The sequence below is a fragment of the Prionailurus viverrinus genome, chromosome D3 (assembly GCF_022837055.1).
Source record: "Prionailurus viverrinus isolate Anna chromosome D3, UM_Priviv_1.0, whole genome shotgun sequence".
Lineage (NCBI taxonomy): Eukaryota > Metazoa > Chordata > Mammalia > Carnivora > Felidae > Prionailurus > Prionailurus viverrinus.
In genome coordinates this window covers 77,843,492-77,856,556 of record NC_062572.1, presented here as the reverse complement: position 1 = coordinate 77,856,556, position 13,065 = coordinate 77,843,492, and the positions used below count along the sequence as shown (strand labels likewise).

The 13,065-nt window shown below is 47.3% G+C and overlaps 1 protein-coding gene across 3 annotated transcripts in view; it reads left to right on the top strand.

Annotated features, from left to right (window-relative positions):
• Positions 1–13,065, top strand: part of ATP8B1 (ATPase phospholipid transporting 8B1) — a 127,917-nt gene that overhangs the window by 5,489 nt on the left and 109,363 nt on the right. The window contains exon 2 of one of the 3 annotated variants that reach the window (XM_047827364.1): positions 4,229–4,353. The exons of 1 other annotated variant lie outside the window; for it this stretch is intronic. The gene's annotated coding sequence lies outside the window, so the exon portion shown is untranslated. Of the gene's footprint in view, positions 1–4,225; positions 4,354–13,065 lie in introns of all 3 variants that reach the window. One more of the 3 variants, XM_047827363.1, reaches the window with a different exon arrangement.

The window sequence follows — 13,065 nt, the reverse complement described above, 5'->3', positions numbered from 1 at the left end:
CCCTGGGACATCAGAGCACTTCTGTGTCGACTTTACCCCCCACTTCCTATCTCTTTCCTCTCTCCCTTGGCCTCTAGATTTCCCCCAATATAAATAAATAAAAAATCAATTACTTTTCCCTGTTCAGCACTCAACACTCACGAGCCGAAGCCTGACTCTTCCTTAAAGGATCGGTGCTCTCCACAAATGGTTCTCATTTGGGTTGTCTAGTAAGCGTCGCTAATAACAGAGACCCTTGGGACAGTCCCGTGCATTCCTTCATTGTAAAAATGCCTATCTTCTCCCGGCGCTGTCCTGGGGATTACCTCCTGGCTTCACTGAAGCCCGTTAGGTTGCAGACGGCCCGAGTTGGGAGTTTTAGTTTTTCTTTCCTTCCTTGGTAAGAAAGCAGACCTGGTGTTTTCTTTCTCTCTGCTCTGGACACTGCCCCTCCTTGCAAGGAGGGACGGTTGCCTAAGACCCTGGAGGATGGCCCAGCTCACTTCCTGCATGAAAGCTCTGTGTCCGTGATTGGTCTCCAAGCTAGTGAATTTGCAGAGCGGGGCCTGGAAGCTGGCTCTCCGTCTGGGAAAGGGCACTGACTCCTTGGGCAGCTGAGGTCACCCTTGTCCTGGGACAGCCTTTCAGTGTCAATGGCCACCTCCCCTTAGTGTGACTGAGAATCCTGTCGCTTCTGCATTGAGTACGTGTGTAGCCTGACCTTTGGCTAGTAGCTTTGGTCTTTATTTACAGGGCCTTCGTTGATGGCTTTGTCTCTTTGCTGAGTGGCTTTTGTTCCACCAGACTTGAGGTTTGTTTGATTTAGAACAGGCAGTGTTTGAAATCAGTTTGCTCACCTTTTCTCAAGTTGAGCTGGAATATCTTCCTTGGAGCTCCTCAGGCACCAAATATTGTTCCTACATAGCCTCCAACTGTCCATTCTTGCTGTTAAGGAATCTCCCATGCATTGGATGCATTTTTTTATTTTATGAAGTGTGATGTGACTTGTACACAGGTTCTTATTCTGTCTTCTTGGGATGCAAGAGAGTACGGAGACTATTCTCCGAGATGTGCGTATATGATCTCTGGATCCAAAAGAAACATTGAATGTTCTCTATAAGAAAATAGATAACCGGGGTGCCTGCGTGGCTCAGTCGGTGTGTCTGACTTCGGCTCAGGTCATGATCTCACGGTCCGTGAGTTCGAGCCCTGCGTCGGGCTCTCTGCTGACAGCTCAGAGCCTGGAGCCTGCTTCGGATTCTGTGTCTCCCTCTCTCTCTCTGTCTCTCCTCACTCTCTGTCTCTCTCCTTCAAAACTAAATAAACATTAAAAAGAAAAGAAAATAGACAACCATTTGTCTTGGATGGTTTAAATATTCACGTTCGTGAGAAGATGGGTCAGATTTTGTACGTTTCATGCCGGAAAATATTGGCCTTACTGCCATATTGGGAATAAATTTGTGGGCTTCTAAGCCAAGCACTAGCAAATGCTATATCAGAAATTCTGGAGGCTTATGACACAAGCAAAGTGACTGTGTGGGGTTCATCAGACAGAGGAGATTGTAAGGATTATGTGAAATCTGTATTCTGTTCTGTGCACCAGAACTGCACGATCTCACCTTCGTGCAGAAGTTTACTTCATGGGCGTTTTGCTTTAACTGTGGCAACATATTCATAAAATTTACCAGTTTTAAAAGTGAACTCAGTGGCATTAAGCACATTTGTGCTGTCAGGCTACTATCACAATTGTCCATCTCCAGAATTTTTCCATCATCCCGTTTTGAAATATTATACCTGTTAAACAGTATATATCCCCATTTCTTCCTCCCCACAGCCCCCAATAATCTCTCTACCTATTTGTCTCCATGAATTTGGCCAAGTTCCTCATGTAAGTGCAACCATGCGATATTTGTCCTGTTCTTACTGGCTTATTTCACACAGCATAATATCCTCATGGTTCGTCCGTGTGGTAGCAGACGTCAGAATTTCCTTCTACTTCCTTTTCATTGCATCTTTTCATTTGCATCTTATCCTATTGTGAATAATGTCACTGTGAATATGGGCAAGTGGCTGTCTGTGTGTTCATAGGAGTTTTTGAGATCTTGTTTGGTTTTGTGAGATTTATCTTTCATAGTAAGTGGCTTAAGGGGTGCCTGGGCGGCTCAGTCGGTTAAGTGTCTGACTTCCGCTCGGGTCATGATCTCATAGTTTCTAAGTTTGAGCCCCTCATCAGGCTCTGTTGTGATGGCTCAGAGCCTGGAGCCTGCTTTGGATTTTGTATCTCCCTCTGTCTTTGCCCCATCCCCACTCACCCTCTGTCTCTCTCAAAAAAGAAACATACATTAAAAAAAGAAAAAAGAAGAAAAGAAAGTGGCTTAAGATGGGCAGGCATGATTTCTCCCAAATCACCTTTCTCTTCAACAGCCTGTCGATGAGAGCACGTGGGACTGCTGGAGGCTGGAGGCGTGGAGGGCATGTGAAGGGCATGACACATTTCTCCTTTTCACCTGCAGCTGCCCTTACCAAGCTGGTCCGTGATGTGGCTGACACTCTGCCCTGTGCCCAGGAGACCCGGCTTCACAATCTGGAGACTTCTGCAGAGCACAGATGTCTTCCGGGGAGGACATTGTGTAGTAGACAGAAAAAATCCTTAACTTTCCTTCAGAATTGACTTGGATTAAAATAAATGTATTTTTTGGTGGAAGGAGGGTTAGAATGTGATATTTACATGCTTGAAAAATTGAATACCTGAGAGATTGATTTCTACCTTGGGATAGAATCCATGGTTTTCAATAGAAGCTTCAAGGCCAAAGGTCAATTATAGACTGTAGAATGGAGGAATGATCTCATGTTGCTTATACACGTAGCGGGATAAAAACCAGAAGGCTTTCTCAAATGATTAGAGGTCAGTCTATTAGGTTACAGATATCTTTTTTTTTTAAGTTTATTTATTAGAGAGAGGGAGGGAGGGAGAGGCAGAAAGAGGGACAGAGAGAGAATCCCAAGCAAGGCTCCACACCGTCAGCGAGGAGCCCGATGCAGGACTCGAGTTCCCGAGTCCTGAGATCATGACCTGCGCCAAAATCTAGAGTCAGATGTTCACCTGACTGAGCCACCCAGGTGCCCCTAGGTTAAAGATATCCTCACCTCTATTTTCTAAAGAACAACGGACTCTTGTGAGTTTATGTTCATACTGGGCCCTAAAAATTAGCCAAAATAAGCATTTGCATATTTTAAAAGCAGAGGTTTTTTTTTTACAAGCAGAGTTAAAAAATCTTCAAACTAAGCCCAAATGCCACATCCTTGGGTGTATTCCATCTTCCTATCCTATCACAACCACTAAAGGGAGATTGGGGGGCTGCCATGGCTGATCCCTCAGAGGTTTGATACTTCGTCTAGTTCCACTTCATGGAAGATGGCTTAGAATTCTTTTTTATCAGTCTTTAGCTTGGAGAAACATGGTGACAGTTGTCAAAGGTCATTTGGAGAACCTCAGACTGTGTGGGGAGTGAATAAATGGCATCCTGGCTCTTTGAGATCACTTGGACCGACACTCTTTTTAACGTTTTATTTATTTTTGAGACAGAGACAGAGCATGAACGGGGGAGGGGCAGAGAGAGAGGGAGACACAGAATCGGAAACAGGCTCCAGGCTCTGCGCTGTCAGCACAGAGCCTGACGCGGGGCTCGAACTCACGGACCGCGAGATCGTGACCTGAGCTGAAGTCGGACGCTTAACCGACTGAGCCACCCAGGCGCCCCCCCGACACTCTTTTTAAAGCTGCGTCTTGGTTAGCTCTTGGTCTCCCTTCCCGAGCTCCAGGGTCAAACAAATACCCTCTGGGTGTCTCCTAGGGAACTTCCTATCTCCCCAGTCATTCCACAGACTGGACCCTCCTCCTTAGCCCTACGGTCTGAAACAGAGGCCTCCTTGATCCGTGCTGCCGGCCACCCAACGGGTGTTAAGCACATCCTGTGTGCTGGGCACTTGACATCTGTCAGTGAACCAAGTGGATGAAGAGCCCTGCTCTCACGGAGCTCACGTTCTAGAGGAGGGGGGAGACCGTAGATAATAAAGGTAGCAAAGGGGTAAATGATACGGTATGTCTGGAATAAGTAAAAGGGGGGATAAAAAGAGAAAGCCGAACAGGGGAGGGGGGGAGAGGGTCAAGGGAACAGGTTGTATTTGTAGCGTGGAGAAGGTGACATTTGAGAGAGAATGTCTCCCTCAATGTTCTCTCTCTCAGCAGAGAGAAGGGGAACCATGAAGACCTGGGAGCAGAGTGGCCTAGGCAGAGGGGACTGAAGGCTCCGTGCAGAGGCCCTCATGAGCAGGTGCTCGGCTCCCGATTCTTCTGATGAAGTCAACGAACAGGTGGTTGGCTCTTTCTCAACCCTGTGAGCATGGAGGGGGCTGGGAGAAGATGAGCGGGTAGGGGAGCCCCACCACGAAGGGCTTCCTAGGTGTATAAGGACCTTGGGTTTGACTTTGTGTGCAGGATGCGGGGGGCAGTCGGTGCAGGATGTTCCCCACTGGAGTAGCGTCATCTGTGGTCTGGTTGCATTTTAAAAGGGTCATTCTGGTCGTGGTGGTCCTAGGCAGGAAGACCAGGTGGGAGGCTGACCCAGATGAGCCATGATGGAGGCTTGGACCTGGGTGAGCTGAGAAAGTTGTGAAGAGGCTCTTCAGAAATGTGCATATTTGTGTCAAGTTTTGGTCCAGAGAACTTTACCTTTGTTTATCTCCAGGGCCTGTCTTCCTGCTTTTGGAACGGGGGTGGGGGAGAGGGCCGGTGTTAGAAAAAGAAAATGATTTGCATAAAGCAGAGGCCTTTACTGCACTGGAAGGAAGATGGTCCGTAATCCACGGGGTTTGTGGGGCAAGGAGGCCTTCGGTGCCGGAGAAAGCCGGCTGCCCCTCCAGGGCTGCTGCCCCGGATGCCGCCTCCTTGCCGGGCATTGCCTACTTGGGAAGGCAAGCTTTTCCCAGCCCTCGGGTGCAGGCAGGCCACCTCCATCTCCATCCACATATGTTCTCTTTTTTGTTTTTTTGTTTTTTTTTTCTTGTTTTTTTTTTTTTCAACGTTTATTTATTTTTGGGACAGAGAGAGACAGAACATGAACGGGGGAGGGGCAGAGAGAGAGGGAGACACAGAATCGGAAGCAGGCTCCAGGCTCTGAGCCATCATCCCAGAGCCCGACGCGGGGCTCGAACTCACGGACCTCGAGATCGTGACCTGGCTGAAGTCGGACGCTTAACCGACCGCGCCACCCAGGCGCCCCTATGTTCTCTTTTTTGAAACCGCTTTATGGAGCTCTAATTCACGTGCCATACTGTTTATCCTTTCAAAGTGTCCAATCCAGTGGCTTTTAGGAGTTTACAGAATTGTGCAACCATCACCCTACTCCAGTTTAGAACCTTTTCATCGCCCACGAAAAGAGACCCTGTACCTGTTAGCGGTCCCTCCTATTCTTTCCTCCCCTCAGCTCCTGGTGACCTCCAACCTGCTTCCCGGCTCTATGTATTTGCCTATCTGGACGTTTTGCATAAAGGGAATCAAAAAACATCTGTTCTTTTGTGACCGACTCCTTTTACTTAGCAGAATGTTTTACCTAGGATTCTCATCCCTGCGGTAGTGTTGATCAGTACTTAGCTCCTTTTCCTTGCTGAACGCACAAGTTACTTTTGCACATGATGCATTCTTGAAAAAAAAAAAAAACCACAGGAAATGTGCGTTAATCACAAACAACATTAACTTTCATGTTACAAAGGGAATTGTTTGTGCCCGGAGAGCCGTGTGTGTGTGTGTGTGTGTGTGTGTGTGTGTGTGTGTGTGTGTGTGTGCGCGCGCGTGCGTGTGTGTGTGCGTGCATATGCATGCTTGCATGAATTTGTTCCCTTTCACAGTTGAATACAAAGTGCATGAAATCTGTGAGCGCATCTGAAGACCAGTGGCTTTCTGGTGTCTTAATGGTTTTCTTTCATTCAGTGATTCGACAATTACCTATCAAATCCCCACTACACTCCAGGGCCTGAGCCAGGTAATGGTGATTAATAGAAGGATGAACAAAACAATGTCCTCCTCTTCATGGAGCTTACAAGGGTCGTTTGGGGTGGGGAGGCAGGAGTAGATATTAAGATATTGAACAAAGGAGATATGAAACCAACTGATATTAGAATTACAATCTATGAGGGGTGCCTGGGTGGCTCAGTCGGTTAAGCGTCCGACTTCAGCCAGGTCACGATCTTGTGGTCCGTGAGTGGTTAAGCGTCCGACTTCAGCCAGGTCACGATCTTGTGGTCCGTGAGTTTGAGCCCCGAGTCGGGCTCTGGGCTGATGGCTCAGAGCCTGGAGCCTGCTTCCGATTCTGTGTCTCCCTCTCTCTCTGCCCCTCCCCCGTTCATGCTCTGTCTCTCTCTGTCTCAAAAATAAATAAATGTTAAAAAAAAATTTTTTTTAAATGGTTAAAACAGTACATTTTTGTTTTTGTATATTTTACCACAATGAAAAAAGTTAGCCCAGGAGGGTCTTTTGGAAGAGATTATACTTGACAGCTGAAGGATGAGAAGGCACCAGTCAAGACTTCCCCTGGTCCAGTCGATGGGAACGGCACGTGCAAAGACCATGTGGTGAGAACTTGGTCTGTGTTCTAGGAGCTGCGAGAAGGCCAGAATAGCTGGGGGAAGTCATGTAGGACCAAGAAGCATGGGACGAGGTAACTCAGACTATGATGTGCAGAATGGGTTTGGGGGGGGGGGCAGGAAACCAGTTAGGGGGCTCCTGCAGTGTTTGTGAGAGAGGTGATGGGGGCTCGGAGGGGGGGCCCGGATGATGGGAATGGAGACGAGGTGTGGAGGGTAACAGTTGTGTTTGAGAGGTGGAATCTCGGTCTTGGTGTGGATCAGATTTGCAGACCTCATAGAAGGGAAGTGTCAGGTGATTCTTGGATTTCAAACGTAAGCGACTAAAGACATTGCGGTCAGCGGCAGAGGGGCAGGTTGGAAGGGGAAGTATTCAGCTTTGGCCCAGGTCCAGTTGCTGGGACACCCAGGAGTGGCTAGAGGTCAAGGTTCCAGAGGTTCAGAAGTCTCGGCGAGAGACACAGAATTTGGGAACTTGGCCATCTGGAGGTGGGTTTCCAGAGATCCACAAGGACATGGGAAAACTCATGAAACCAGTTTCTATCCTTGGGGTCAGCCTTTTAATTTTGATAGATATTTGTGAAATTATACATTCAACTTTTTTTTTTTTGAGCAATAAACCATTTACATTTGAGTACAAAAAGCCCTTATGCAAATACGCAGCCTCTGCTTTGTGGATGGCGAGGACAGGGAAGGTTGATGCAGTATTGTCTAACAGGCGGGACAACCACACACATCGAAATGCTTATCAGATGCAGGAAGTGGCCAGTGTGTTTTGAACGGGAACTTGACAAAGTCCGGGGATTTCTCATGGACACCAGGGCATTGAAATTGCGTGGTATGTGTATTGACTGGCCCCTTTGTGTAAGGGAAGGAATTGTAACCTGCCTGAGATCTCAGAAACCAGAAATCGAACTCCGTTTTCTCAACTCCCAAGGTGAGAGTTCCTTCCAGAACCTCCTAGCTGAGAGTTGGAAAAGCAGTACAGACGACTCAGAAATTGGTTAGCAAATAAAAATACAGGGCACACAGTTAAATTTGAATCTCCGATAAAGAGTGGGACATGCCGTGTTTGGGACATACTTATACCAAAACAATTATATTGTTTTATCTAAAGTGTGAATGTAACTTCATGTCCTGTGTTTCATTTGGAAAAATTACCCAGAATTGAACTTTTGGAACATAAAGATATTTGCGATTTGAGGACTACTGGGATATTCCACTTGATGACTCCTGGATTTTCTATACATGTTTTTAAAATTTGGGGAGCGAGTGGGAGGGGGATTGATTTTCCAAGTCAAAATGGCTGTGTTGTGTTATTTGGTGTTTGATGAATATTCATTACTTGTAATAAACAGCGGCCTGGTATTGGGGAACTGGAGATGTCAGATCTGGCCAAGTCACTGACCAGTTCTTTGACCTTAACTAGCAATAACATACTTGATGTTTTTAGGCCACTTCATGGCTTTAAAGTCTTCTCATTTGGCAGTTATTGGGACAGATGGTGTCCCCACGGGCCAGATGAGCAACACAAGAGAAATCAAGGTCTAGGTGGGTGGCCTCTGGCTAGAGCTGGGCTCCAGCCTTCCTTCTAACTTTCAGTTCAGTGGCATCAGTTAATTTTCAAAGCTCCCATTTCTTTGTGCTCCTGCCACACCCCTATGTTTTATTGGATATCCTCCCGATGTAATTCCAGGACTCTTGCACAGTCTCCTATGCCCTAAGATTCCAGTTTTTAAAGTTGACAGGGTGGAAATAATTTCAAGTTGTAGGTTAATGGGCAGACGCCCTGTATGTTGCTGTCTGATGTTGTCAGTAGTATTGGACAAGCATAAGGGGCCACTGTGTTGTGATAGCGAGTCTGGTTTCTTACATGAGGCATTGTCATAATAACAGTGATGCTTATGGGGATTCTTGAAATCCTGATGCTTATCATGTACGAGTCCCAATGGATACCTCCGGTATCCACATATTCCCAGATGTGGATAGTACATATTCTCTATTTTACGGAGTTCTTCCTGCGTTTCTCTTGGCATATACATTTGCCGTGTGCAGCCAGTGCTAACCTCGGTTTTTGGCACACAGTAGGACCTCAACAAGTATGTGTTGAGTGAGTGATTATAACAGAACCTATCCTTGATGACGGCTTCGGAGGTCATGGATTTCACTTTTAATTTTTTTCACTTTATTCATTTATTTTGAGAGAGCGAGCAGGGGAGGGGCAGAGAGAGAGGGAATGAGAGAGAACGCCAAGCAGGCTCTGTGCCGGCAACGTGGAGCCTGATGCGGGACTCGAACCCGTGAACTGTGAGATCATGACCTGAGCCAAAACCAAGAGTTGATGCTTAACCGACTGAACCAGCCAGGCACCCCTAAAACATTTTTTCAAAAAGTTAAAAATCAGTAAAGCTATGCAATCAGGGAGGCACTAACCCAGTTTTGAGAAAGCAGCTCCCAACATGGACCAAGCCAGGGTAACTAACGGAAATCTGCGGGGTGTCCTGCCCTACCAAGCATCAGTTATTCTGGTCTTTATGCTTATTTTTTATCAGACGAAGTTGTATCTTACATATAGATTCCTTTGCACGTGTCCTAAGGAAATCAGTAAGCATAATATGACTTTAATTGCACCTGGCAGAGGACTAATGGAGCATACATTTTGGTGACCATTGCAAGAACTAAAGTGCATTTGATTAAAGTAAAATTTTGTTTGCTACATTGTCAGGAATGGTATAATGATTTTCTGTTCAGAGTACCCTTAGAATTTATTAATATCACACAGTTCATTGTCTTGAGATTTTATATTTGAATACTTCAAACCATTTAAATCTTATTCCAACATCCTGTTGGCCAGTCCTTGTAAACTTCAGAATTTGTCTAAGCTTGAAGCTGTTAGGAATCATTTTTCCGTCCCAAAGTGTTCAGAGTCAATGTTACCTCCCATACTTGGCTGTATTTTTACTCTCTGACTAGACAAAGATAATATTATCTCTCCTTTGTATTCAAGCAAATCTTGATTTTTTTTTAAAGCTTTCTGTAACGTTTTTGGGGGTTTCCGGTTTTCATGAACGTTTAGATGACCACATTTATGATTGAAATGAAGACTCTTAGAAGATACCCAGTGAAACTCCCAGCTCTAGATCGCTCTTTATGTTAAACTTACTGGATCTTTCCCTCCCCTACCTCTGCCCCCATTGGTCTCCACTTAATAGGTCATTCTGAGATTTTTATTTTATTTCTTTGCCTGTTTCCTGGACTGGCAGGTACCATCATTGCACTGACTCTGAGCATCCTATGTTTGCTCCTATCCTTGGTAGTGATATTAAAATGGCAGAGTAGGGGCGCCTGGGTGGCGCAGTCGGGTAAGCGTCCGACTTCAGCCAGGTCACGATCTCGCGGTCCGTGAGTTCGAGCCCCGCGTCGGGCCCTGGGCTGATGGCTCAGAGCCTGGAGCCTGTTTCCGATTCTGTGTCTCCCTCTCTCTCTGCCCCTCCCCCGTTCATGCTCTGTCTCTCTCTGTCCCAAAAATAAATAAACGTTGAAAAAAAAAATGGCAGAGTTACTTACTAGCATTTCATCATAAAGCACTGTGGTAGACTCTTTTTTTTTTTAAAGACTTTTATTTTTAAGTAATCTCTACACCTAGTGTGGGGTTTGAACTCACAGCCCTGAGATCAAGAGTCGCAGGCCCCACTGACTGAGCCAGCCAGGCACCGCTGTGATAGACTCTGATAAAGCCCAGGCTATTGCTTAAGGAGGAAAGCATTTAATACGAAAAGAAAAAGAATGACAGTGACATATTTGATCATTAAAATGCTTTCAAGAGGAAAAAGAACAGGAGAAGAACTTTTCTTTTAGAGGCAGTTGCCTCCACTAACTTTACCTGATATGAAATGTCGTTGAATTCTAATGCGACAGAACACAGTGCTCTGTCTCGGGGTCTCTTCCTGCCCTGCGTTCTTTGCCTGTGACTCCCCTCTCCCCCACTACCTGCTGACCAGGTGCTATTTCCTCCTTGAAGACTTCCTGATTCTTCACCCTCCCAGGTCAAAGTGAGGGGCCCCTCCTCTGTTCTGGTCACTCTCTGTACATTCCTGACCCAGATCTCACCATGTCAGAGATGGTAACTAGCTTTTACCAACTCGGCTTGATTTAGCGGTAGTTACCTAGACACTGGTTTTCTTTTTTTTTTTTTAACCTTTATTTATTTTTGAGACAAAGAGAGACAGAGCATGAACGGGGGAGGGTCAGAGAGAGGGAGACACAGAATCCGAAACAGGCTCCAGGCTCTGAGCTGTCAGCCCAGAGCCCGACGCGGGGCTCAAACTCACGGACCGCGAGATCACAACCTGAGCCGAAGTCGGACGCCCAACCGACTGAGCCACCCAGGCGCCCCTAGACACTGGTTTTCAAAGAACAGTCCCCAGAGCCGCAGCAGCAGCAGCAGACTTACTGAATCAGACACTTGGGAAGTAGGACCCAACTGGTTCTGAACGAAACTCTCAGATGATTCTGATGCCTGCTCCAGGTTGAGGTCCGCTCGTCTAGAAACTTTCAGTGAGTAGGACTCTGAGGTCACGTCCAGCCATGGCAGGGAAGGGTGTATCAGGATTCCTTGGTGATATCACCTTGCGCAGGCGAGAAGCAGGACAGATGTGGACCCGGGGCTGTGCCGCCTCTGAACTAACTATATTGTAGTCGCTGGTCTACTTCTCTCTGCACTAGGCTGTCACCTCGGTGAGAAGAGGGTCTGTTTGGGGCTCACTGGGGCAGCCCAGCCCCCCAGCACAGTGCTTACATCATAGTAGCTGTTCTACAATGACGTGGTAAGCAGTGCAGTCAGACAGATGCCTTTTTCCACACGTACAGTCACTGGAACTAGCTGCCATTATTAGAAAATGTCCTCTGAGAAAAGGGGTTCGAGGCTGGTTATTGTGTAGTGACCCCGGGATAAAAAGAACCAACCGTGGTCTGATCACGTGAACTTTATGGTTTTCATTCCTTGGGTAAAATGCCGGAGGACAGTAACGCGTTCTTGGACCTTATTGCTTCTTAAAATAGTCACACACGCAAATTGATATTTTAAGACTTTTTTTTTTTAGCATCAGCTTCTGGTCCATGTGGCCATCCTTTGCAAATGCCACAAAACACCGGGGATTGCTTTTAGTTAGCTCCTACTTGGGAAAAGCAGACTCTTGTGACATCTTGGTCTGGGTAAGAGGTCTTTTTCCTACTGATACTCAGAAACTTCTCGACCATTCGATAACTCTGAGCTATAAAATATTTGCGGGCAAGGGAAAAACGGCTAGCACCAATCTCCACTCACTGTTTCCGTTTGGGTCTATGTTTGTTTTCAGAAGACTGAATAAAGACAAAGTGTCTTCAAGATCGTTAAGACTGTAGTGGGGTTAGTACCACTACACGTGTTTCTTGTTAGATAGAGCAGGGTCAAGTTTAACAGGGGGCCTGGTTTTATTCAATCAATTCTAGTTGCTTGTCCACAAAGCCAGAACATGAGGAAGTTGAAGGGATTTGTGGGGCTCTTACCCTAGGCTGGTTGTGAACTTTCAGGACCGAAGTCAGACAGCAGCTTTATTAAAGGCTTTGCAAAAGCATCCCTAACCTCATCAACCAGAGGCGATTTGGGGCCGTAGGGGACATTTTAGGGTGTCGCAACTCAGGGGGTGCTGCTAGTGTTTACGACACCCCACGAATGCCTTCAGCACGCAGGACCCCTCCCACAACGAAGTGTCCCCGCCCACAGTGTGCAGTGCGGGGGGGGGGGGGGGGTGAGAAGTCCTTCCTGACACCATGGACGGGAGTCTTCTTAAAATGCCAGTTCCCCAGGCGCGCTTCTCCTTCCGTTAGGTAATTTCCATTTCGGTACCCTCGACAGTCGGGTTCCTGGTGGGTTTCCGCGGCAGCCAGCTGTTTCTCCTTGCCAGCCTGTAGTCTCCACTCGTGTATCTCCAGGGCAGCGCGGTCACAGCGCATCCAGTGCTGACCCCCCAATCGGAGACCCCTGGACTCGAACCATGACCCCTTTTCTCCCCCCGATTGCACCACCCGGACCTCCATTTCCAATCCGTCTCTCAGATCTGCTATATCTACCTCCACGAGATCTCGAGTTCACCTGGTCAGCTCCGTTGCCATCCCCTTATTCAAGCCGCCACCATCGCCACCCTCCTGGATGCCCCTCCCCCCAGGACCCCCCTCACTGATGTCTCCATTCCCAGCCCAGAGCAGCCACTCAGGTACTGGTGCACATCGGTGCCCAGCTGCAGACTTTTTTGTAGCTCACCACTGCACTGATAACACTTCCCTCCTTCCCGTGGCTCCCCAGGCCCGGCCCGCTTCCCCCACCCTCCCCTCCCATTTCATTCTTGTCCTACTTCAGCCTCTGGAGCATGACGAGCCCCTTCCCTCTCCCGGGACCTGCTCATT